The sequence below is a fragment of the Sardina pilchardus genome, chromosome 6 (assembly GCF_963854185.1).
Source record: "Sardina pilchardus chromosome 6, fSarPil1.1, whole genome shotgun sequence".
NCBI classification, from domain to species: Eukaryota; Metazoa; Chordata; class Actinopteri; order Clupeiformes; family Clupeidae; genus Sardina; species Sardina pilchardus.
This window is the reverse complement of record NC_084999.1, coordinates 15,086,241-15,110,565: the sequence shown is the minus strand read 5'-3', so window position 1 is coordinate 15,110,565 and position 24,325 is coordinate 15,086,241. Positions and strand designations below refer to the sequence as shown.

At 44.4% G+C, this 24,325-nt stretch overlaps 1 long non-coding RNA gene and 1 pseudogene across 1 annotated transcript; both read left to right on the top strand.

Moving 5' to 3' along the window:
- Window positions 1-7,461: 7,461 nt before the first annotated feature.
- On the top strand, window positions 7,462-8,267 carry LOC134082062 (uncharacterized). Its single transcript, XR_009939557.1, has 2 exons — window positions 7,462-7,554; window positions 7,632-8,267. It is a non-coding gene; the product is annotated as an uncharacterized LOC134082062 (long non-coding RNA).
- A 631-nt stretch (window positions 8,268-8,898) lies between these two features.
- Window positions 8,899-12,624, top strand: LOC134082402 (uncharacterized; annotated as a pseudogene).
- The last annotated feature ends 11,701 nt before the right edge of the window (window positions 12,625-24,325 follow it).

Below are 24,325 nucleotides of genomic sequence, written 5' to 3'. Positions count from 1 at the left end.
AGCTGATTCCTGCATGAGAAGAGCTTTAATTTGATACCATACATGATGGGTTTATATGTTAATGTATATTCAGACGACTTTCTATGATAAAAAAGGGGTGTGGCAGATGATGTCATTTTAAAGAAAATGCTCAAGGGTGCCGGAGCGGCACCCATCAGATTCTGAAAGGACACCCCCTAAACTATCAATTTATGCAAAAAAATTGCATTAGTATCTTATGTCACACTAATGCCCAAATTCCACAAAGTTCTACCTGACTATAATGAAACAACCACAGACAACACAGTCTGACAAATGTATTCAAACGATTTGATTCGTGCACGAAGCGCCATCTAGCTGTCATTATGTGTAAGTAACAGCCTCCCAGTCTAAGGACTCAGCGGTCTTTTGACCGCCTCGCCGCGCTTTAAGTAGTTCACAACAGCACGGCGCTTCTAGTAGGTCGTCAAAGCGGTCAAATGACCGGGGTGCGGCGCTTCTAGGTATAAGTGGGTCAGAGGGGCGCGGCGCTTCTAGTGTTAATGTCTTGCAGCCAATATCTCCTACGTATTTTATAGCCTACTGTCCTGCTTAGTTTTTCATGTAGGTTAGCAGAATGTCCCATTCTTATGATGAAGGTATGTTGCCATTTATTTGCCGATAAAATGATCAGAGTTAAAAGCAGGATGCATGTCACTGGTTTATTCAAATTCACTTCACCAGAGAGGTCTCGCCCTTTTCAGAGCCCCAGCCTTGACATAGTTTACCATTTCACGCTCCACCGCCAAACTCAGGGCCTTAGACTCGCATCTAAAAAGCATGAAGTACATATCAATATAATCTTAAATAAACCTATTAAAATAATTCAGTTACTTCTTTTTCTAGGTAAAGAGGAACTATGCATTTTTGGCTTAATCTACATTAACTCAACAGCTTCGGAGTCATTGAATGGTTATATGACTTTTTCCGGGTTGAATGGTGGCCATCTTGCTTCCCCCTTATTAATTGCTGACCTCAGAGTCAGAAAGTCTTGCAGTCCCATGATGTAACAAATGGCTCTACGGCACTATACACATACATTCTGGCACTGGCTACAACAAGGTAACGATGGATTTTCTCAGATATGTATCATGGCAGAGCCGGTGACAATAAGCAGAGAGCAAGTAAACAGTAGTCAGAGGGACAGGGAAAGAGGAAACGGCAGACTGATCAAGCAAGGAGTGTTGTAAAGTATACTATGAAGCTGTAGGGGGAGCTTTATGCAGAAGACTGTGAGTAAAAAGTGAGAAAACAGTGAAGAAATTGCCAAAACTGCATAGGGTCCCTTTAACAAGACTCCAGCATAACTGCCTGAGGCTATTGATGTAGTAAAAAAAGAGAACAAGACAAGTGACAGAGAAGGAGTGATGGAAAGAGATGGATAGAGAGAGAGAGTGATGGAGAGAGGGAAAGTGAATAAGGTAAAGGGATAGACAGTGTATAACTACTTAGTGGTGTCAGTAGTATCAGTATCAGTAGTGTCGGTGTCAGTAGTGTCGGTAGTGTCAATGGTGTCTGTGTCAGTAGTGTCGGTAGTATCAGTAGTGTCAGTGTCGGACGTATCAGTAGTGTCGGTAGTATCAGTAGTATCAGTAGTGTCGGTGTCGGTAGTATCAGTAGTGTCGGTGTCAGTAGTATCAGTAGTGTCGGTGTCGGTAGTATCAGTAGTGTCGGTGTCGGTTGTATCAGTAGTGTCGGTGTCGGTAGTATCAGTAGTGTCGGTGTCGGTTGTATCAGTAGTGTCGGTGTCGGTAGTATCAGTAGTGTCGGTAGTATCAGTAGTGTCGGTGTCGGTAGTGTCAGTAGTGTCGGTGTCGGTAGTATCAGTAGTGTCGGTAGTATCAGTAGTGTCAGTGTCGGTCATATCAGTAGTGTCAGTGTCGGTAGTGTCAGTAGTGTCGGTGTCGGTAGTATCAGTAGTGTCGGTGTCGGTAGTGTCGGTAGTATCGGTAGTGTCGGTGTTGGTAGTATCAGTAGTGTCGGTAGTGTCAGTAGTGTCGGTGTCAGTAGTGTCAGTAGTGTCAGTGTCGGTCATATCAGTAGTGTCGGTGTCGGTAGTGTCAGTAGTATCAGTATTGTCTGTGTCGGTCGTATCAGTAGTGTCGGTAGTATCAGTCGTATCAGTAGTGTCGGTAGTATAAGTAGTGTCAGTAGTATCAGTAGTGTCAGTGTCGGTCACATCAGTAGTGTCGGTAGTGTCGGTGTCTGTAGTATCAGTAGTGTCGGTAGTATCAGTCGTGTCAGTAGTATCAGTAATGTTGGTGTCGGTAGTATCAGTCGTGTCAGTGTCGGTCGTATCAGTAGTGTCGGTGTCGGTAGTATCAGTAGTGTCAGTGTCGGTCGTATCAGTAGTATCAGTAGTGTCGGTAGTGTCAGTAGTGTCGGTCGTATCAGTAGTGTCGGTAGTGTCAGTAGTATCAGTAGTGACGGTAGTATCAGTCGTATCAGTAGTGTCGGTAGTATCAGTCGTATCAGTACTGTCGGTAGTGTCAGTAGTATCAGTAGTGTCGGTGTCAGTAGTATCAGTAGTGTCGGTAGTATCAGTCGTATCAGTAGTGTCTGTAGTGTCGGTGGTATCAGTAGTGTCGGTAGTATCAGTTGTATCAGTAGTGTCGGTAGTATCAGTAGTGTCGGTGTCAGCAGTATCAGTAGTGTCAGTGTCGGTAGTGTCAGTAGTATCAGTAGTGTCGGTGTCAGCAGTATCAGTAGTGTCAGTGTCGGTAGTGTCAGTAGTATCAGTAGTGTCGGTAGTATCAGTCGTATCAGTAGTGTCGGTAGTATCAGTCGTATCAGTAGTGTCAGTGTCTGTAGTGTCAGTCGTATCAGTAATGTCGGTGTCGGTAGTATCAGTCGTATCAGTAGTGTCGGTGTCGGTAGTATCAGTAGTGTCGGTGTCGGTAGTATCAGTAGTGTCAGTGTCGGTCGTATCAGTAGTGTCGGTAGTGTCAGTAGTGTCGGTGTCGGTAGTATCAGTAGTGTCGGTAGTATCGGTAGTATCAGTAGTGTCGGTAGTGTCAGTAGTGTCGGTAGTGTCAGTAGTGTCAGTAGTGTCCGGCTTGTAAGTTGTGTCAGGCTTGTCGGGCTGACAGATCTTAGACAAAATGTCACTCTCCAAATTCTGGAGGGCATCAGAGCTTGCCTCCACGAACAGCCTGCCCGGGCTGCCACTAATCTGCCTCAGATGGGTCACGTTGGCGCTCTCCACACCAACGGAGTAGATGATAATGTTCTTCTCCCTCAGAGCTTGTGCAGGCCTCACAACATCATCATGTGAATCTCCGTCGGTCAGGACGATAAGGATCTTTGGGACGCCGGGACGCCCGCCCTTCGAGGTGTCAAAGAACTGTGAGGTGAGGCTGAGTGCTCCGCCAGTCAGAGTGGTCCCACTCAGCTGCCGCATCAAGTTTACCGCTTGCAAAAAGCTACTGAGGGTTTGGGGGAAGCACAGAGTGTACTCCACCCTCAGGGTTCCACTGTACTGCAGCAGACCCACACGCACGGCGTCTGGTCGGATCTGAATGGAGCGCTGAATCATCACGTTGATGAATCTCTTTATCTTGTGGAATTCGTCCGAGTCAATGCTCCTGGAGCCATCCACCAGGAATAGGACGTCAGCCAGCATGTTCTTGCATGCTGTGGAATATGAATTAAAGATGGGTCAAACTAGTTTGATTCACATAACATCTTGGCAATAATAATAAAAAAAAAACGCATTTTGTTCACCTGGCTGAGAGCATATGTCATTCACAATATTGTCTTTCATTGGTCTGAGGCCATTAAAGTTATTAATTAAGTACTTCCTCTTAGGGTCACCAGAAATGTAATCCAGCTCCTTCTCCTTGGCACCCTTCAAACCGATGGCATAGGTGGTGATTCCCTGCTGGCGAAGCCGCTTTGCTGGCGCTTCAACATTATCATGTGAGTTTGTATCTGTTATTACAATGAGGTACTTGGGAACCTCATAGCCACGGTCCATTATAGCTTCTTTAAAGAGTGGACTCATGAAATTTAAAGCATGTCCGATGTAGGTGTTCCCGCCAGTTTGGTGGACAGCAATCACAGCATCCTCCAAAGACTCTATGTCTGTGTATTGAGACAGTCTGAACTCCAGATTTGGACTGTTAGAGAACTTTACTAGGCCAACACGTACTTTGTGTGGGCCAATACGAAACATCCATATGAGCTCCAAAACAAATTTTTTAATATGCCGAAAATCCTTATAGGAAATGCTGGTCGAGTGGTCAATCAAAAAATAGATATCTGCTTTGTCTGTTGGGATACAGCCTAATAAAGAAACACACATAATTACAATACACATATACAATTTAGCCTGACTGAATTTGGTTTAAGCTCATACAATTACATTCACTATTTGTACATTGATTTTGTGTCCTCCCAGCTCTTAAAGAAAGTACATCTTGACAAACACTGGTCTCCAGGCCATTACTTTTTTTCACTGGTTGTAATACCAATATTGTCCAGCAGAGACTTCTCACCACTAACATCATATAATAACAGTGACAGAGTCTTGAATATAAGTGTTTTGTTTTCAATCACCTTATGAGATTAACCTGGCCAGCATTTCAGTTAAAGGAACACTTCACCGTTTTTTCATATTAAACTATGTTATTCGCTTAATTAAGACGAGTTGATACATACCTCTCACGTTTCAATGCGTGCACTCACTGGCTCTGGCGCGTGGCGCAACTTTGATAGCACTTAGCTAGCTCAATGCATTCATTAGGATCCAAACAGAGATTAAATTAGAAGCGACCAAACACCTGCATGTTTTCCCTATTAAAATACAGTTACACGAGTCACACGACCAAGTATGGTGAGACAAAATAAAAGGTGGTGCATTTCTAAGCAGGTAAGAGGGATAACTATATAAGAGTCTAAGTGCTCCCAATGTTATTCCGCCACACAATATAGTTATCCCTCTTACCTGCTTATAAATGCACCACCTTTTATTTTGTCTCACCATACTTGGTCGTGTGACTACTCGTGTAACTGTATTTTAATAGGGAAAACATGGAGGTGTTTGGTTGCTTCTAACTTCATCTCTGTTTCGATCCTAATGAATGCATTGAGCTAGCTAAGTGCTATCAAAGTTGCGCCGCGCGCCAGAGCCAGTGAGTGCACGCATTGAAACGTGAGAGGTACAGTATGTATCAACTCGTCTTAGTTAAGGGAATAACGTAGTTTAATATGAAAAAACGGTGAAGTGTTCCTTTAACTATAACTATAAGTAAATTATAACAGCACTTACCATTAGAAACTTTTGGGATCTTCTCAGACTTAAAAAGTAATTTGATGTCTTGTATATGCTGAGTGGATTGTCCATTATTATAATGTCCACCTTCTGATAAATGACCCTCAATGCCTTCGGAACAATGAGAGGTCTGGGGAGGAGTTTTGCCCACTATGGTGGTCGGTTCATAGAACAAAGTTGACAACTCATTCACTCATCAACCAATAGTAGCACAATGACAATAATTATTCATCATAATTGAACAATTTAGGACATCTGTGTGATATGGCCAACACATGAAACCCATTGAAGCTACACAAGAAATGCAACAAGAAAATATGTTTTACAAAAAACAACTTAATGACAATTCCTCATTCATTCCATTGGGAATGCAGGGGTTAAGATTAAAGATGTACCAAGCCTCGCGCTGAAGGAGGCGGTTCTCGCGGTCTCCCCCTCTTGGAGACCGGTTTACAATTTCCAAGCCCATAAATCTGAGGGCATTTACATCATGGATTGCTGCATCAAAATGTTTGGCAACTGACGATTTTTCATCTTTTCTTCCGATTGTGCATTTGTGTTCAAAAATCCTGGTTTTTAAAATCCTGGCCTTTTTCCCTGTTTTTCCAATTGTAGCTTATAATTTGGTCAGCACTCTAAAGATAATTTAACTCTTGAGTGACCTGGAAAACTGGAACTGGAAAATGTACCGTGCACTGAGCATGTATAATGAGCATGTATAATAAACTAAATTGAATACCTGTTGTTTCTGATGCACCGAGGAGAAAACAAGATGCTACGATGAAAGCACCGAAAAGAAGATGTGTCTTTGCCATGTTAATAATGTCCTGTGTTTCCTGCCATAATAGGAGAGGTAAAACACAATGACTTTATCAAAGGAACCAGTAGTTTCAGTCTACATGTATGGACAAAGGCAGGAAAAATCATTGCCGACCCCACACACCCCAACCATGAACTGTTCTCCCTCCTGCCCTCAGAAAGGCGCTACCGAGGCCTTAGGTGCAGAACAATAGGTTCTGCAATAGCTTCTTCCCTACCGCTATAAGACTTTTAAACTCTAAGTAACCAGAGATACAAATGTATAAGGTTATTTTAATAAATAAATGCATCCATATAGAAAGACAAGAATATGACCAATTCTCCTTATTCACGCGGTGGCAATTGTGTAAAGTGAACCAAAAGAAGGCTAAATGGTACACTGACCAAATACCATTAATGTGGTTTTGTGGTGAATTCATTTAATACAACAATCCTATGGTTTGTGTATTCTGTCTAATCGTTTCAGTTTACAATGACCACCATGTGCATAAGGTGAATTACACAGATGGGACTTGTTTGGAAACATGAAGATCTCCTGGTGAAAACAGCCTTTTCAGCCCACCTGGTCATTCATTGGTCAGGCCCGGATATGGTTTTTCACTAATTGTGATGTTTTCTTTGTTTCTTTTTGCAGACGACTCTGTATGTGAGATATGATATAAACTGTGGAAAGCCATGCATCAGTTGGGTGCAGCCCTGTACAGTAATTCCCTGTGTATGAGCCACATTGTGTATAAGCCGCAGGACAGTGTTTTATGCAAAGAAACAAAACCATTTAATACCATATTAACTGTATCTGAATATTTTGCAAAATCAATGTAGAGCTACTAACAGTTTGGAAATTACGCTGATAATGTAATAACCCAATAATATAACAAAACCAAATAATGCTATAAAAAAACCTTTATACCACCAAAAGCATGTAAGAAAACCTATTGTAATAATTTCCCAATGGTGTAATGAAAAAACTCATAACTCAAAAAACATGCAAAATCCCTGTAGCCTCCATTTTGCATGCAGTTACAGCTAAATTGACAATGTCACCAGACCAACATCAAACATTTCAGAGAAGTTTTGCAATGAGTAAGATATCCTTCCCTGCGATGACAAAAAGGTATGTGTCAGCATTTGTTATCATGCTGAGCGATGTCACGGTAGGTGCACAAATATTCTAGATAAAGGAGAAAAAATGGTTCTCTTTCAAGTATTCGTTTTGTAGCAGGACTAGGTCCACGCCCCTTTAGACAGCTCGGCAGTGCCCTTCTGAGTGGCTCTGGGCAATTGGAGGTGAGCCAATCAGTACGTGGGAGCGGCTTTAAGGTTTTAGCTTCTATGTTGAAGGCTAGCGTTGTAGCTACACCACAATGTTTACCTGACTCCAGCCTTCACCGTTTCCCAGTATTGGCCTCTCCTCTGGCCGGTTCTGTGTGCCCGCCGACTTCCTGGTAGGTAATTGTGGCATTGTTTGTAGTAGGTTACGTTTGTATCATTCAGTAGGCTAACTCAAACATTGGGGTTTTAGGAGTGCAGCTAGTCGCTGAACATGGGCCTTATAACTGACCACATCTGAGCGGTAGGTCACGTTAACCGTTTTTAAACTAATATGTAGCTTGCATGGGTTTTAATTGTACATTCTTTGTGTAGCAGATCTCGGGCGTAACATCTGAGCGGCAACATCAAGGCATCTTGGTTCCAGTTCGAACGCTGCTGTTTTGTTTTGTTCTGTTTTGGTGTTTGTTTCATTCCGTTTGTGAGTCGGCTGTGTTTAGCCGCGACGAAGTTGATTAATTGAAGTGACAACAGGTGTGTTGCTGGTTGCTTACCGAGTGACTACGAATTCAGTTCGGTTGTGGAGGCTATCCTTAGCTTGTTGCACTGCGTGTCATAATTGTCACCATAAGCCTGCTTGAAGTGATTGTGATTTACACTGTTTGCTGTGACAACTGAGTGCTGTGCATTGACGTCCTATTTATTCACGAGTGTCTCATTCCCTGAATAGTCACCTCTACTGACTTAAGCGAACTCACTCTGGAGAGTAGCCTACTACTGCTGTTAGCGAACCCACACTGGAGAGTATTACATGACTTGAGCGAACCCACACTGGAGAGAACTCACTCACTCTGTTTTTAATGTGAATAAATAAGAGTTTATTTTTGGACACATGCCTCTCTGGTTTTCTGTGACCCCGAACCTGTGTTGCCTGCAGCTTAACCCATTAACCAGTCTTAAAGAACTCATATTCTGAGGGGAAGGGCCTCAGATGGCGTAGTCGTCATGTTGCAATGTATAGCAAACCATCCACTTTGCCACAGTTTCATTGTCTCACTATGGGATACGCCCCAGCCTGTATTCCTCAGAAGCCTTATATCATTACGCCAGCCCCATTGGCTGGCACCTGTGACGCATGTGACCAAGGAGGCAGCCCCCGCCCTTCTTTATATGGGAGTGCACATCGTCACTTCGTCATTCAAAATCCTCTTCTCGCTTCACACCAGAAGCTATCTCTCGACATCCCTACTTCGGTAGAGTAGCAGCTAGCTAAACTGTCCTCAGTTGGAGCCCTTAGCTCCATCGCCGGGCGCTGGCAACACTCCACCAAGAGGCGAACCTCTGACTGCAAAGTCTAGGCATTGTCGAGATATCCGGCTTGTAACCAAACAACGGATATCTACTCCTAGCCTCGCGGCTAATTTGGTCAACCTAACGTTTTCTACGACGGACCAGGAGTTCTTGGAGCTTAGCACACCAGCTAATCCCCATTCGCAACTGCATTTAGCACACCAAGCTAGATGGCTGCAGCAATGCAACACATACCCACCACGGAAGGCGAAAGCAAAGACGTGGGCCGTCTGTGCGCTTGTGGGAATAAAATATCCAGCAAGGATACGCACCCGGCTTGCTCTACCTGCCTTGGGGTGAAACATGCCCAGGCAGCATTAGACAACACAGGCTCGTGCGAACACTGTGTCAGGTTAACAGGGAAAAGCTTGCGCCGTTGGCTAGCCCGCCAGGTTAGCATAACAGGCGCCGACCCTCTCTTGTCGATGGCTAACATCACCCAAGCTACTTCCCAGCAGACAGCAATGTCACTGGCACCACAACCCACCACGGTTGCTCAGAGCTGGGTCGAGCAGATGGATGCCTACGACCCCCTGTCGTAAGACGTGGAGGAAGTGGAGTCAGAGGATGGTGACGATTTCGAAGGGAACTCGGACCTACTCGTCTCAGACGATGAGGACGACTTCGACGATTCACCTTTCCTACCGAGTGCCCAGGCGCTTAACTCCTCACTAACCCAGGCTTCGGAGAAGGAGGCACCATCCTCCCCATCGCTCAGTGTGGATTTGCAGGACGTGTGCAAACGCACAGCTGACAAGCTAGCAATCCCGTGGCCGACAGTTACCACAGAGGCTGCAAAGTCGCGGTATGAGGGTAAGAGGCTGCCTACTGCACAACGTTCGTTCATATTGGAGGAGCTCTCTATCACATGGAAGGATAAGCCCTTCACGTTCAAGACGCCGATACAGGGTGGTTCTGTGTTGGACCTAGAGGGAATGGAAAAGGCAGGTCTTTTCCGCATGCCCGCAATGGAGCCCCTGGTTGCAGCGCACCTACACCTGCGACGCCTTACCGCGGCTAACCCGACACTGCCGTCCAAAGCAGACCGTCTGCAATCAAGCCTGTCTGAGAGAGCTTACAAGGCCGCGGTGTTATCTGCGAGAGCCCTGAACGTCATTTCGATTCTCACAGGCCACCAGGCGGAGATGCAAGAGGAAATGACTACGAACCCTGGTCCAAGCCAGTGGGATGAGATTTGTGTCATCATTGATCTATCTCTGCGCCGATGCGCCGTCCAGGCTGCTGGAAGAGCCATGGCCACGATGGTGGTTCAAGAGCGGGCCCGCTGGCTGAACCTAGCTAACCTCTCTGACCGGGAGAAGGAGGCCATAATGGACGCACCCATTGTCTCTGACGGCATTTTTGGCGAGGCTCTGGCGCACATGCAAAAGCGATGCGAGGAGAAAAAGAGAGATGATGAGGCCCTGCATCTGTGCTTGCCGAGAAAGCCACAACCAGGCCCCTCTGCGTTTCCTCGCCAGATCTTCGCTCAGGCGGCTGCACGCCCAGCCTCAGGCTATCGTTTTCAGAAGCGACCCAGGCTGCAGGTAGCGACCCCCACCCAGGGCGCTCCGCAGGAGGTGAAGCCGGTGTGGAGAAAGAAGACCGGCACACCTGCAGCCCCGCCAGCCGATCAGTCTGCTCCCCACCCCAACCCGGGGCTAGGAGGAAGAAGAAGACTGCCTGACCTCGCCAGGTCTCACGGAGGAAACGGGAGCCCCCCTGTTCACTGGCCCTCGTCCTCCATCCCACGTTCAGCCTGGGATTTTGTGTGGCAAACCCAAGTGTTTGAAACGGCTAACAGGGCCTGTGCTGTCCAAGGGACCCGGTCTTGTAAAACGAAAAATTGTTTGTACACGAGTAATTTTAATAAAAGATTGTGCTCATTTTTCTCGTTGCCAAAAAGTAATAAAGATTTCCCCTCATGCCCCAAAAATGTTGAAAAACATAAAGCACTCAATGTTGCAAAACAAAACGTGCACAGGCAATAAAACATCTCTTTCGAGCACGCTCTCGGGAGAGATGAGCCTCATAAGTGCCAGTGGAGCGCAAAGCGCTCACACGCACACGGTTGAAATAGCAGAATCAATGTCAGCACAAGACTCCTCGCTGCATGCCGCCATTGTTGTTTGAATCAAACACTCGCTTCGGCGCTCCTGATTGGTTCATCATCTTTTGCTCCCTGGAAGGAGTTTGGATTGCCCTCGAGTCCAGACCCTTGTGTGGAGCTCAGCGAAACGCCTCTGGTGGAACATGGTGGAACTACAAGGGTCTGGCGAGAGTCAGGCTAAGTCATGCGGGCTTCTATTGAAGATATTTTCTGGTCCCGAAAAAGGGAACACAAGCGCTCAGACCAATACTGGATCTAAGAGCTCTAAACAAATACTTAAGAAAATTTACGTTTCGAATGCTCACATATCCAACCCTACTACGATTCGTGCGCCCGGGAGCCTGGTTCACTACGGTGGATCTCACAGACGCATATTATCACATAGGAATATACCCACCCCACAGCAAATATCTCAGATTCGCATTTCAGGGGGTGGCATACGAGTTCGTGAAACTCCCATTTGGGCTATCACTAAGCCCTCGTACGTTTGTAAAATGCGCGGAGGCAGCTTTGGGAAAGGAATACGTATTGCTACTTTTGTAGACTATTTGGCTGTGGCATGCCAATCGGAAACACTGGCGAAAGAACATACCGCAGCGCTCGTAGAGCATCTCACTGCGTTGGGATTCAGTCTAAATTACAAAACTATCTCTTATTTAGGCCTGTCACTAAATTCAATCCCGTTCAGAGCGCATCTGTCACGCGAAAGAATAGACAAGTTCAACCTATGTCTGGCACATACCTATGTTGTTCCCTTCCAAGTATGCCTCAGACTATTGGGACTGATGGCCTCAGCGTTGGTGGTTGTTCGACTAGGGCGCATGAGAGACTTCCAACGTTGGGTAGCATCTCTCAAAATAGACCCAGCACGTCATGCTCGTCGAAAAGTGAGAGTGACAACGGAAGCGTGCATGGCATTAATTCCATGGCGACATCCTACATTTCTGACAGAGGGGGTGCCTATGGGCACAGTGCAAGTCAGGAAAGTTGTAACAACAGACGCATCCCTCCTCGGGTGGGGAGGGACACACGAGGGCCGGACAATAAACGGAAAGTGGGACCCGAGTCTCCGTTCGCGTCACATAAATTATCTGTTAATTACAAGCAGTTTGGCTGACGCTGAACCACTTTCTACCCCTGTTAAAGGGGCATCACGTTCTGGTTCGCACGGACAACACAACTGTTGTAGCCTATGTGAACAGACAAGGGGGGCTAAGATCCCGACCGCTACACATGCTTGCACGCAAACTGAGTTTGTGGAGCAACAATAATTTTCCGTCTCTGAGAGCTACACACGTCCCTGGAGTTCAGAATCTGGCAGCGGACCTGCTGTCTCGGGGCGACCCGCTCTACAACGAGTGGAAGCTCAGCACCAAAGTGATCGATCAGATTTGGTTGATTCGGCAGGGCATCGGTGGACCTGTTTACGTCACACAACACAACTCAGTGCCCTCTGTACTTCTCTCTCCGGGAGCTGAACGCTCCACTCGGAGTAGATGCACTGGCGCACGAGTGGCCGAATCATGTTCTTCTTTATGCATTTCCACCCATAGCGTTAATTCCGCCCACCCTGGCCAGGGTGAGGGAGAAACGTCTATCGCTAATTCTTATCGCCCCCCGATGGCCGGGGAAACATTGGTTAGCGGATATAATAGAAATGTTGTACAGGGAACCGTGGCAGCTTCCGCTGCACAGGGACCTACTGTCTCAGGCAAAGGGGGAAATATTCCACCCCAACCCAGAGAGGCTGGCGCTATGGGCCTGGCCGTTGAATGGTACAATTTAAATGCCACGTGTCTACCGCCTAATGTGATTAAAACCATACAAAGTGCAAGAGCTGCCTCAACGAGGTCGCAAATGGGCAGTGTTTGAACGATGGTGTGTGACTACGGACGAGATTCCATTTCAGTGTCCTGTCACCACGGTTTTATCTTTCCTACAAGATCTCATTGACAAGGGCAGAGCCTTCTCGACCATTAAAGTGTTTTTGGCCGCGATCTCTGCATGCCACGTAGGCATTGGTGGCAAGTCGGTGGGTCAACACCCACTAGTTTGATTTATGAAAGGAGCGCGCAGGACTTTGCCGGTCTCTAGACCGCTAGCTCCGTCATGGGACTTGGCCATGGTGTTGGAGGTGATTTCAGCACCCCCGTTCGAGCCATTAGTGGACGTTGATTTTAAGACATTGTCTTTCAAGACAGCATTGTTATTGGCTTTGACGTCATCAAAGCGTGTCAGTGAACTGCACGCTCTCTCAGTACACCCTTCATGTCTGCAATTTGCGCCTGGCGATTGCAGAGTGTCATTACGGCCGAATCCGGCATTTATGCCTAAGGTTATTCAGCCCTGCAGTCCATTGGAGCTGACGGCTTTTCAGCCTCCGCCTTTTGATTCTCTGGAGCAACAGCGTCTACACACGCTGTGCCCGGTCCGAGCCCTCCGTATCTATGTGGATAGGACGGCGACTTTTAGGCAGAGCGATCAGCTTTTTGTCTCATGGGCAAAGCCTCCTACGGGCAAGCCTATTTCTACGCAGCGGCTTTCACATTGGATTGTGGATGCTATTTGTTTGGCATATTCTAATAAAGGCATGGCGGCGCCAGCTAGTTTGCTGGCACATTCCACGAGGGGTCTAGCAACATCGTGGGCCTTATTTGAAGGTGTGTCTATGGATGTTGTGTGTAGGTCAGCAGGGTGGTCTTCCTACCAAACCTTCTTCAGATTCTACAGACTTGATGTCAGAGCAACGCCTATTGCGCACGCAGTGCTTGGGGTTGGTGCATCAAGGTCGGGCCCTGTGGGCTCTCAGTCCTTGTAGGTTGGCAGTTATGATATTCGAGACAGGCTTTATGCAATACGGGAGCTACGTTATCCCATAGTGAGACACAGAAACGAATGCTTGAAAGAGAACTAGGTTATTTGCATAACCCTGGTTCTCTGATAGCATGAGTGAGGTGTCTCACCGCATTACCCTCCTTGCTGTGCGAAGCGAGGAAGAGGTTGCTTGTTTTGAATGACGAAGTGACGATGTGCACTCCCATATAAAGGAGGACGGGGGCTGCCTCCTCGGTCACATGCGTCACAGGTGCCAGCCAATGGGGCTGGCGTACTGATATAAGGCTTCTGAGGAATACGGGCTGGGGCGTATCCCATAGTGAGACACCTCACTCATGCTATCAGAGAACCAGGGTTATGCAAATAACCTAAAGTGTCCATACAACTGTCATTTTGTAAGGGCAAACAACTGCTATGGCTGCTAACAGGACCTTGCAGAAATACTGGACATGTTGTTCACCATTGTAAGACTAGCTTTAAGGTGAGGAATTCCTTCCTTCTGTAAACAGGAAGCGTTGTCTCTTCACTCTACGTGCTCCCTGGACCTCTACATATTGCTAGAATGCACAGGCCAGAAGAGCAATTAAAATATGAAGGATTCAACAGGCTAGTTTTCTCTAGTTAGCTAACTAAACTTAAATACTTAGTCAGTAGTACAAGCTAATATGTGGTACAGGTCAAACTACATAATCCAGCATGATTTTCATCTTATTTAAACCCAAGGAACACTAGATCATTTTACAAATAGCCTGCTCAAGTTACATACGAAGAATCAATTCTAAGCTTACTAAACATACTAGGAATCAATTTTCCCATTGGGATTTATCAACAGCTGCCTTGATCAAGTTAAACTAAAGCTACTTTTATAGCATATTCACAGCAGAAGTGTATATTTAAAAATAGGCTACAGTAAATACTTACATTGGCTGGTATAAAATTGGCTGAACTCTGGGTTGTTCCTCCTTGAGACAAGTGAGATGTAGAAAAGGTGCAAAGTGATGGCACTCTCTCTAGCCACGCCCCGCCCATTCCTAACTCTGTGCCTGTCTTTGGACCATCCTCCTTTTTCTCTCCTTAGTCTCTGATGTAAAGCATTTCTTTGGTTTGGAGCTTGATCAAGTTGGTAAGAGGGGGGTCACATTATCCCATAGCAATGACAAAGGTGGTAGGCCTAACTTTAAGTTTGTCCTAGTCGTCATTAAGTATGTGTTATGTAGAGGACAACATTTGCACTAAAAGGTGAAATCCTTGGCAGCTCAGTCAGTTGAAGCTTTGAACTAGGCTGGGAGGCTGGTGTGAGGTAAGCCTGTTATTATTGCATTTTATTAGGGTAACCCTGAGCATATATAGTCCACTTTTATTAGGGTAACCCTGAGCATATATAGTCCACTTTTATTAGGGTAACCCTGAGCATATATAGTCCACTTTTTCAAAGGGCATTCATTTAAAGAACCTTTTCAATATCCTTCCTCTTTTATGAAGTAAACTTGATCCCTCAATATTTTTACTCATTAACGAATGAATACGGCTTGACCCATAACTACAGCTTAACTTATTGTATAATTATTCATCCCATTCAATAAACTAGCTGGTAGGCGATGCGATGCCAAACAGCTCGGCGAGGCAATTCATGACAAGCAAAACAGCAGTATTTGCTGTGGCCCAGAGTAGAACTCATTTCCCAGCTGAGCTGGAACACCCAATAGGAGGAGTGCAGTCCTTGTGGGTGATGTGTGAGTGAAAAGTCCTATAGGGACCAGTGTTGCGCGGATTGATTCAAATTGAGCGGGAGAGAATGATTTTCATGTTTGGTTGGGTCGGTTAAAATAAAGATGCACATAAAGATAAACATTTGTAATTGATATAGTACACATAATTGTCATTGAAATACATAATTGACAAAATTTGACGTGTATAGGATCATTATGACACCCTCTGAATGAACTCTGTTCGTGGGGGGGGGGCATACAATAAATTAATTTATGTGTACAGTACATTTAGTGACTGTACACCAACTGGCCTGTAGATGACCAGACACAGTTTTCTGTGAATATCTCGAGAACTGTAGGACCTAAGGACCATGCCAACCCATCCTATAACCACTCATTTAATGTATAGAGCCACCTAGTCAAAAATGAAATAGCAAAAATGAGGCATTGTAATCACAGGTATCTTTAGTTGACAGGTTCGAAACTGCATGGAATTTGAAGTGGATCATTATGACACCCTCTGAATGTATGCCAAGTTTTGTGTAATTTGGTTCATGAGGGACAATAAAATAAATTAATATAAGTGTACACGACTGTACACTACGCATAAACAAATATAAAGATACATGCACACACATGCAGGCGCACACACATACACACACACACACACACACACACAGAGAGAGAGAGAGAGAGAGACACACACACACATACACACACAGGTACTCACACACACAAGCACACACAGATACACACACACACCCACAGATACACACGGATAAATGCACAAACACACATACACTCTAGTACGTCTAGTCATAGACATAAAACACACACACAATTGCAGGCAAGCAGACACACACACACACACACACAAACACACACACACAGCACACACACATACACACATATCCCATTGCCCCCACCTAACACACTCACAAGCAAAAACAAAGAAGCACACATACACAAAAGCAAGCGCACACATGCATGCATAAATGTTGCAGCAGGGGATGGAGTAGGAGATAGTAACAAATTGACCAGTTTGATTAATTTTTGTGGAGAGAATCAATTCAATTCAATTCAATTAAAAAAACGTGATTTATCCCAGAGGGACAATTTCTCCATGCAGGCATAGTGACATTACACAACTAGAATGCATTTCCCCGATGGGAAAGTGCGAAGTGTGCTTGCTCCGACGCGCCGCGACAGCTTCCCGGCAGGAGACGCGACCGCTCGCCCTCAGGTCAAAGCGCCAAAGTTTGGCCAAGACGCGAAGCTGCTTTGAGTTTGGCGGCGTTGCCCTCGATTGCCGAATTCTTAAACTGACGTGAAGGGTTGCCTAGGTTCATCAGTGGTATGTCCCAGAGCACCTCAATGTAAAAATGTGGATGTCATCCCAAAGACGTAAAGAGATATGAGACAAAATGCATGTTTGCTAATTGCGACGCCCCCTAGTGGCCAAATTACACCAAATTTACTGAGGCTACTTTGGATGGTGTCCAAAATCATCCCACCAAATATGGTCTTGACACCTCAAAGCGTTTCCGAGATTTGACCTCACTTCCTGTTTGGAGGCTTCGCCATCGAATTTGATTGGCTGCCATGGGCGAACGCTTTGATGTATGGAAATGAAATGTACACCTCTAAGGTCTGTAGACCTTGTGTTGAATTATGTATGAGTTGTTCACGTGTAGCCAGCATGAAACACGTAACCACTGAAAGAAGGAAGGAGCCTAAGGAACTAGGCATGTTTCTAGAACAAATACGAGTAATGTTAGGAGAATTGCGGGAACATCTACTGTTTACTCACTGTTGAGTAAGTTGCAATGTGTTATAGCCTCAAATTGATGGTAGAATAAACAGGACGACTCACCTGTTCAAATGGTGTAATAGGATCAAATTTGGTGTTGATATGTCAAAGCAACCAGGCTGTTACTGGTTAACGTTTCTGAATATGAAATATGGATTGGTTGCATGTGATAAAAGCTATGCCATTTCCTGTCCAGACAGCATTCATATTCAGAAATACTGTACACCGGCAACAAGGCACACACACACACACACACACACACACACACACACACACACACACACACACACACACATACACACACCCCTTTCAAACCCAAATATCTGTCTGTTACGTCTGCCTCTTGTCCACAAACTGCATGTTGCACAGTTCACCCACATCTACCCACAATTCTTTGATTTATTAATAATCCCTGCATTAAAAAACTGCAATGTGTCAAATCTTAATATATATATATGTATATACTGTATGGGCAATTTCATGCAAAACTGTCAAGTCCATAACCCCACACAGCGTCAAACTACAGTATGATGTGGATGATGATTTCTTAAAAGTTTACCCTTTCGCTCTTCTTGTTTGTACAACATATTCAATGATATTGTTAACTTAATCATTTGCATTATATAAATGTAACCTATTTTTCCACCCTTATGTCTCAACTTATACTGGAGTCACATTCATAAACATAAACAGGATCCTAGGTTCTCAATTTGCTGGACTCGCTGTCTACCATAAAGTTAAAGAATAGTAATAACAGAAGAAAAGGAAAGAAGATGTTGATAGCGTGATTAACTAGTGTGGTGCCTCCACTGAAGAATGTCTTTACCACTGCCCTGGTGGAAATATGTAAATCCTCAGAAATGTCAAGTGACTACAGTTACTTCTACCTGCTTTGATATAGCTTATCCTAAATGAAATACTATGCATAATGCAACCATCACAAAACATTTATTGCATCCTTTGTTTTCAACTCTTAGAATTCAGTTCAGTATGACATAATAAAATGAAAGTACAAAAATAGTTTTTAAACCCCTTTTTAAAAGTTCAACCTATCACTTTCAATTAAATCTCAATTAAGGATTACGTAGTTCTAAATAGTAACTGTGTGGTAATAATTCACCTATACCACCCATAGCCTAAATTAATCAAATGTTTACCATGAACAATAGTTAAATGAAACACACAGTAATACTTTCTATAACACTTTGTGTTGGATGTAATTAATTGGACCTATAATTGTTAACTGCTATAAGTGGGCCAAACTTCCCAGTTTAAGTCTCCACACATAAGCTTGCCTACCGAGTCGAAAAACGTAGCTCCCACTTTCCTTAGCTGTAGTGGAATTCTGGGATTTCTCCCTAAAGCGGAAACTATTATTTTTACCTAATTATAATTACTATTATTACTGGGGAGGTTATAGGTTTGCACTGATTCGGGTAGGGTAGTGGCAATATACTGGATGGTATATCGGTTAGAATATAGGACGGAGAAGAGATGGGGTTTAACTTTGTATTGTTCCAGCAGAGACATTCAGGATTTCCATACAGAGAAATATGGGTGTGGCTATTTATATATATATATATAGATAGTCTGAAATAAGAAAAAGACAAATACAATTTAGGTTCTAGTCTTACAAATAATATATCTGCAGCATACAGAAATGCATCAACACTAAGCTCAATAAACTGAATTGTAAGCCAGGACACACATACAGCAACGCTAACCCCTTCAAGATAGAAAGGGAACCTTTTTGTTCGTGACTACAGTTATTATGTGGTCAATTACGCCATCTAGCGGCGTAAAATGGTACGGTGTAATAGCGTTAAAAACTTCCTCTATTTGGAAATGCAACATCCTTACAACACGCTAAACGGTAGATTCCTAAGCGAAACACATGAAGTATTATAATTTCAAAGAACACTTACACTATATTACTTCATGGAAATAATGTCAAGAGCAAGTTTAACAAGCAAACCTCTTGCATACCAGTGTGAATTAACTCGATGTAAACATCATACAAACTTACTTTTCATCAATGACTCGCAACTCTGAATGTCAAAGACTGGATTACTCAGGATAACTGCAGGAATTGTCAAAAGGTAAATTAATTATCTCTGTTTTAGTGCACAACGAACTTGCACGTCTCTGCAGGTAGGCCTGCTAACAAAAATAAGAAACTTAACAGGAAGGCACGCGAGTTTACCACATGAAATATCGCGACAAATGCTAAATCACAGCGAACACACAAAAGTCCCGGCCTTTTCTACATAATCACTCAAACTATAATGAATTCTACACGCTAATACCTTACAGATGTAAACTTGTGCACATTCAAAGGATACACAACGAATACAAAAGCAGTAGCCTACATATAAAAATGCAAAGCGACAGTAAACAATAGGCCTAATCTCCGTTACATCTTCTAAAGACGTTAAACAACATGTTTCAGGCACGTTACAACATATGCTGAACAGTAAATATTGTAGGCTAGGCTACTGGCCTCATAAGTTCTGAGCTAGCTCAGCTATCCAGCAAGTTTACAATCACTAGGCTAGGACGAACAAAGAATGCAGGAAATCTTCACTTTTTTCTCCTTTCCTTCATTTATGCTGTAAAACTGTGGATACAAAAATAAACTATTTTCAGTCCATTTGTCTTGTCTAACCACGCATATAGCGAATTGCCACTATATCAAAAAACAAATAAATCTTTCTCTTAAACATATCTTATTTTCTGTACTTATGTCTAAACACATATTTCACCAGAACAATGTATACTTACAGGCATTGCCTTCGTATGGGTAAGAAATAACTATAGCAGGTGAAAAACATAAATTGTCCAGACAGCAACCAGTGTGAATCATCTCAGTGACTTCTCTCGTTTTAACGCTAAGCAGGAAGTATTAACTAGCCTACTACACTCCAAAGTAGATTCTGATAAGGCCAGTAGATGGCGCTCTAACATAACAAATGACTGGTAAATACTAGTGCAATAACATAAACGAAATCTTGGTCGGCTCAGACCGTGACAATATTATTGACTAAACAATAAACATGTAGGAATGAGGTGTCAAACTCATTTAATGGTTAATTATCATCACACGCACGCCAAAGATAGCACAATGTCTCTCTCGCTCAGAAAGTGCACGAACATAATGACTGGTGCATTACAGGAAGTGATTTACCCAGAATGCTCCGGTCATTTATGGTAAATAACAAGAAATAAAATCGAATTACTCTCAAAACATCACAAATATATCAAACGATATCCTGTAATCATTACAATCTCCTAAATAGCAATTCATTACGAAGAGAAACTATTACAAATTGTCAAAAACGAAACACCGTCACAGTGAAAACTCGTGTGATTGCAACCTTATATACCACCTGGACATTGATTGAAATTAACAACGAGTAAGTCCGTACTTGCCTCTCGAGGCCATGGCGTCGTTAAGATATACACAGTCTCGGGATGAGACAACGCTGCCGACAACCCACAGTGCACCGTTGCGGATTATCTCAGGCCTGTCTGACAAAGATGTCGGCACAATGCTGCGATACATCTAAGCTGTCATGATACTAACGAGATGATGGATCCTGTCCCAGTTACTTTTGCAAGAATTGGCATACTTTGATTTTTTTTTTTTTTAAATATCAACATTGTATCTTAAATCACTCTGGAATGTCCTTTTGGCATTATTTAAGCAATTTAAGATGAGCTATTCTGCTTAATAGTATACATTCGTCAACACACACGTTTTTGCTAATTATAGAGCCATCGACAGACCGAATAACACCAAATTTATTGAGGGTGCTTTGGATGGGGTCTCAAGTCATCCCACCAAATATGGCTTTCATACGTCACAGTATTTCCAAGATAGGCGCACTTCCTGTTTGGCGGCTTCGCTTGCTGAATTTAATTGGTTATCACAGGCGAACGCTTGGACGTATGAAGGCGAAATCAAGGCGGTTGATCCGCCTTGGTCTGTAGATCACGCGTGCCAAGTTTCATGACGATCGGAGGAACTATGCGGCCAGAGTCGCTTTACTTTGACTTTGGACAAAATTCAAAATGGTGGAAAATCCATCATGGCGGAAAATTACATCACATGGTGCGTTGGAATCAGCTGAGTCAGATGATTCCAATGGTATAAGTTTTATCAAAATCGGCCATACGGATCAAACGTTACAGGCATTAACGTGTTTTCCAACTTTGACCAGTTGGTGGCGCTAGGGCGTGAGAGTGGCGAGCATGAAACCTGGTGGTGTCAATCAGGGTAGTCTCCTCTATCAGTGTACCAAATTTCATGACTTTATGTCTTACGGTTTGGGCTACAGGTGGAAAAATGTGTGGGCATCAGCGCTCAAAAGTCGCTTTTCCATTCATTCCTATGGGAAAAAATCGACCGGAAAAACTGGAATAACGGGAGAACGACAAGGCGTATCAAAAAGCTGTATACAAGCCACCATCGTCGCATCAGGACGCACGCGTGAGAGGTGGAACGGCGTCTCTAGCTCCAAATCCCTAGGACAAGATAGGGAGACAAAAGTTGGATTTAAGATAAATAATATGAAACGCACGGATAACAATAGTGTGCTTTTGCTTGCAGCAAGCACACTAATGATAAATATAGCTGCAAGCAGCAATGTGGGGGCCAAGCAGGCAGGACAAAAAGGCCAGAGTTGCCATGGTAACTCAATGCTGTTACGTCAGGCATGTAGTTTTAAGCAGTCACAAGAATTTTGATGTCAAACAACCCAAGATTGGCCGAGAAGCGAGCTCACTTCCTGTTCGGCGGCTTCGCCGTCAATTTCGATTGGCTATTGCGGGCGGACGGTTTAAGATATCCTTTCGAAAAGCACAGCCTATGTTACACTCGGGCTGAAGATCATCCCTGTGACTTTTCGTGCAGATCGGATACATTTTGTGACCTGTGGAAATGTTTAAGGGATTTTTATTAAATCCAATATGGCGGCCGAATGAAATAAGGTTGATGTCACAAATTGAAATGGGTCAGCCTAAGGACCTCCCACAGTATAACTAGACATCAGTAGCAAGTTTAAATTCCAAACACATCAACAGCTACAGGCCAAAATGCCTTTTTGCTAACTGCGGCGCCCCCTAGAGGTCAAAGGTCACCAAATTTCTTGAGCCTCATCCTGATGGGGTCTAGAGTCCATGTACCAAGTTTGGTTTTGATGCGCGCATGGGTTGCTGAAATATGAGCCCACTTCCTGTTTGGCGGCTTTGCCGCGAAATTCGATTGGCTGTGTAACATACTGGCTCTAGTATGTACATTAAAGGGGAGACCAACGCAGTATAATAATAATAATGAATGAGTTTATTAAGTAAAGTTAACATAAACTAATATTAAGAAATAACGATAAAAGTGTGGTGCGAATCAGTGTAGTGGTAAATACGCAAAATGAGGTGTAAGTCAGTACAAGGAACAAAGGTAACGCAACGAAATCCAATTCAACGCCGGGAGGAGGGCTACCGCCCCAAGCACAGACGGAGCTGGTCCTATATTCACCTCCAAATTAGGCACACCTGGGCACACAGAGGAAGAGAGGAAACGAGCACATAGGCCCGTAATTGCAAAATGGGCGGGGTTAAGACATTGCGCGGCCGGGCCGTAACATATCCCCCCCCTTAAAACAGAGGCCCACGACCACGGGCCTCTGTCTCTAATCACAGCCCAATAGTGAACATAAAATACACCCCTATAGCCAACATTTCAGACTCGTCCCATTATCGCCCAACCGCATCCACCACCAACATACAGTCTCCCCTCCACCATACACTCACATAGGGCCAGATGAAAATCCCAAACCCCACACTCACACCATCACCCCTCACCACGTCTCACTCTCTGGCCCACCGGCCACCCGGCCCTCGACAATTCCAGAACCTGAAAAAGTAATCTAATAGGGACAGAGGTAGATAGACAGGGGAGAAGAGAGTTGAAACAGGCAAGCATCTCGCACATTACCTGACGGACAACTGCAAATGGACCGGTGAATTTTCCCCGAAATGGAGAACCATGCATTGGCACCAGCGCCAATACCTGACCCCCCAGACTGAACAGTCTAGATTCGGTCTTATGATCAAACATCTTTTTCATACATGTCTGCGACTTTTCCACTCCACATTGCGCCGGCAAAATCCATCTGCGCCTACACCCATTCCCAAGATGAACTGGTGACTCAGACTCTTGCAAGCAATCCTTTAAAACAGACAAAGGACCAGCGGACCCTTTTCGTATAAGCAAGCCATCCATAATAAAATACCCCTTATCTATGTTTTGTATTTCCTCTTCAGGCAAAGCCAAATCAACCAACTCAACCAAGCCCTCGTCGTATATCTGAGGCAGAATAAAACCACGGTCAAATGATATAGGCCAAACAGGCAACTGAGGAGCGCGTTCAAACGAGTTATCCACTCCTTTAGCGCAACTCTTTGCACAAGTCCCCGCGCAAGCTGTGAACCCCTCTGGAAATGCTACACACTCATCCGATCTTAAAACCTGGACAGGCTCAGTGGCAACAACAGGAGGTGATTTCCTACTAGCCCACACTTTGTCTTTAGCAAGTATATTTCCTAAAATCACGTCCACGCCAGGCACCGGTAAAGCCGGCCGAACAGCAACAATTACCTCCCCCTCCACAAGATCAGAGCTTAACACAATTCGGTGGAGAGGAACGGACATAGAGGTCATCCCAATGCCCCGAATTAAAACACTTTTCCCAGTGCTAGATTTACCAGAAAAGGGTAGGGCCGATTCAGAGACAAATGTTTCCGTAGCACCAGTGTCACGCAATATTTTTACAGGTTTTCGCTCAGAGGAACCTCCTAATGAGACGAAACCGTCTGTGATGAACGGCCCGTAGCTCTCACCTACAACCTCATCCGCGACAGTGATCTCAGCTCTAGGCGCAATTTTACCTGCAGAGCAAAACAGATTTCCATCTGCTCCACTTCTAATTCTATGCTGTTGGACCGGGACTGCACACAAACCCCACTGGGCAGGTTTTTCCTTGTTCTTATACTTTGCTTTTAACACCTCACAGTCTGCTTTCCAATGTCCAACCTCCCAACAATAATTGCAGCGATCAGGATCAGATTTAGTGTGC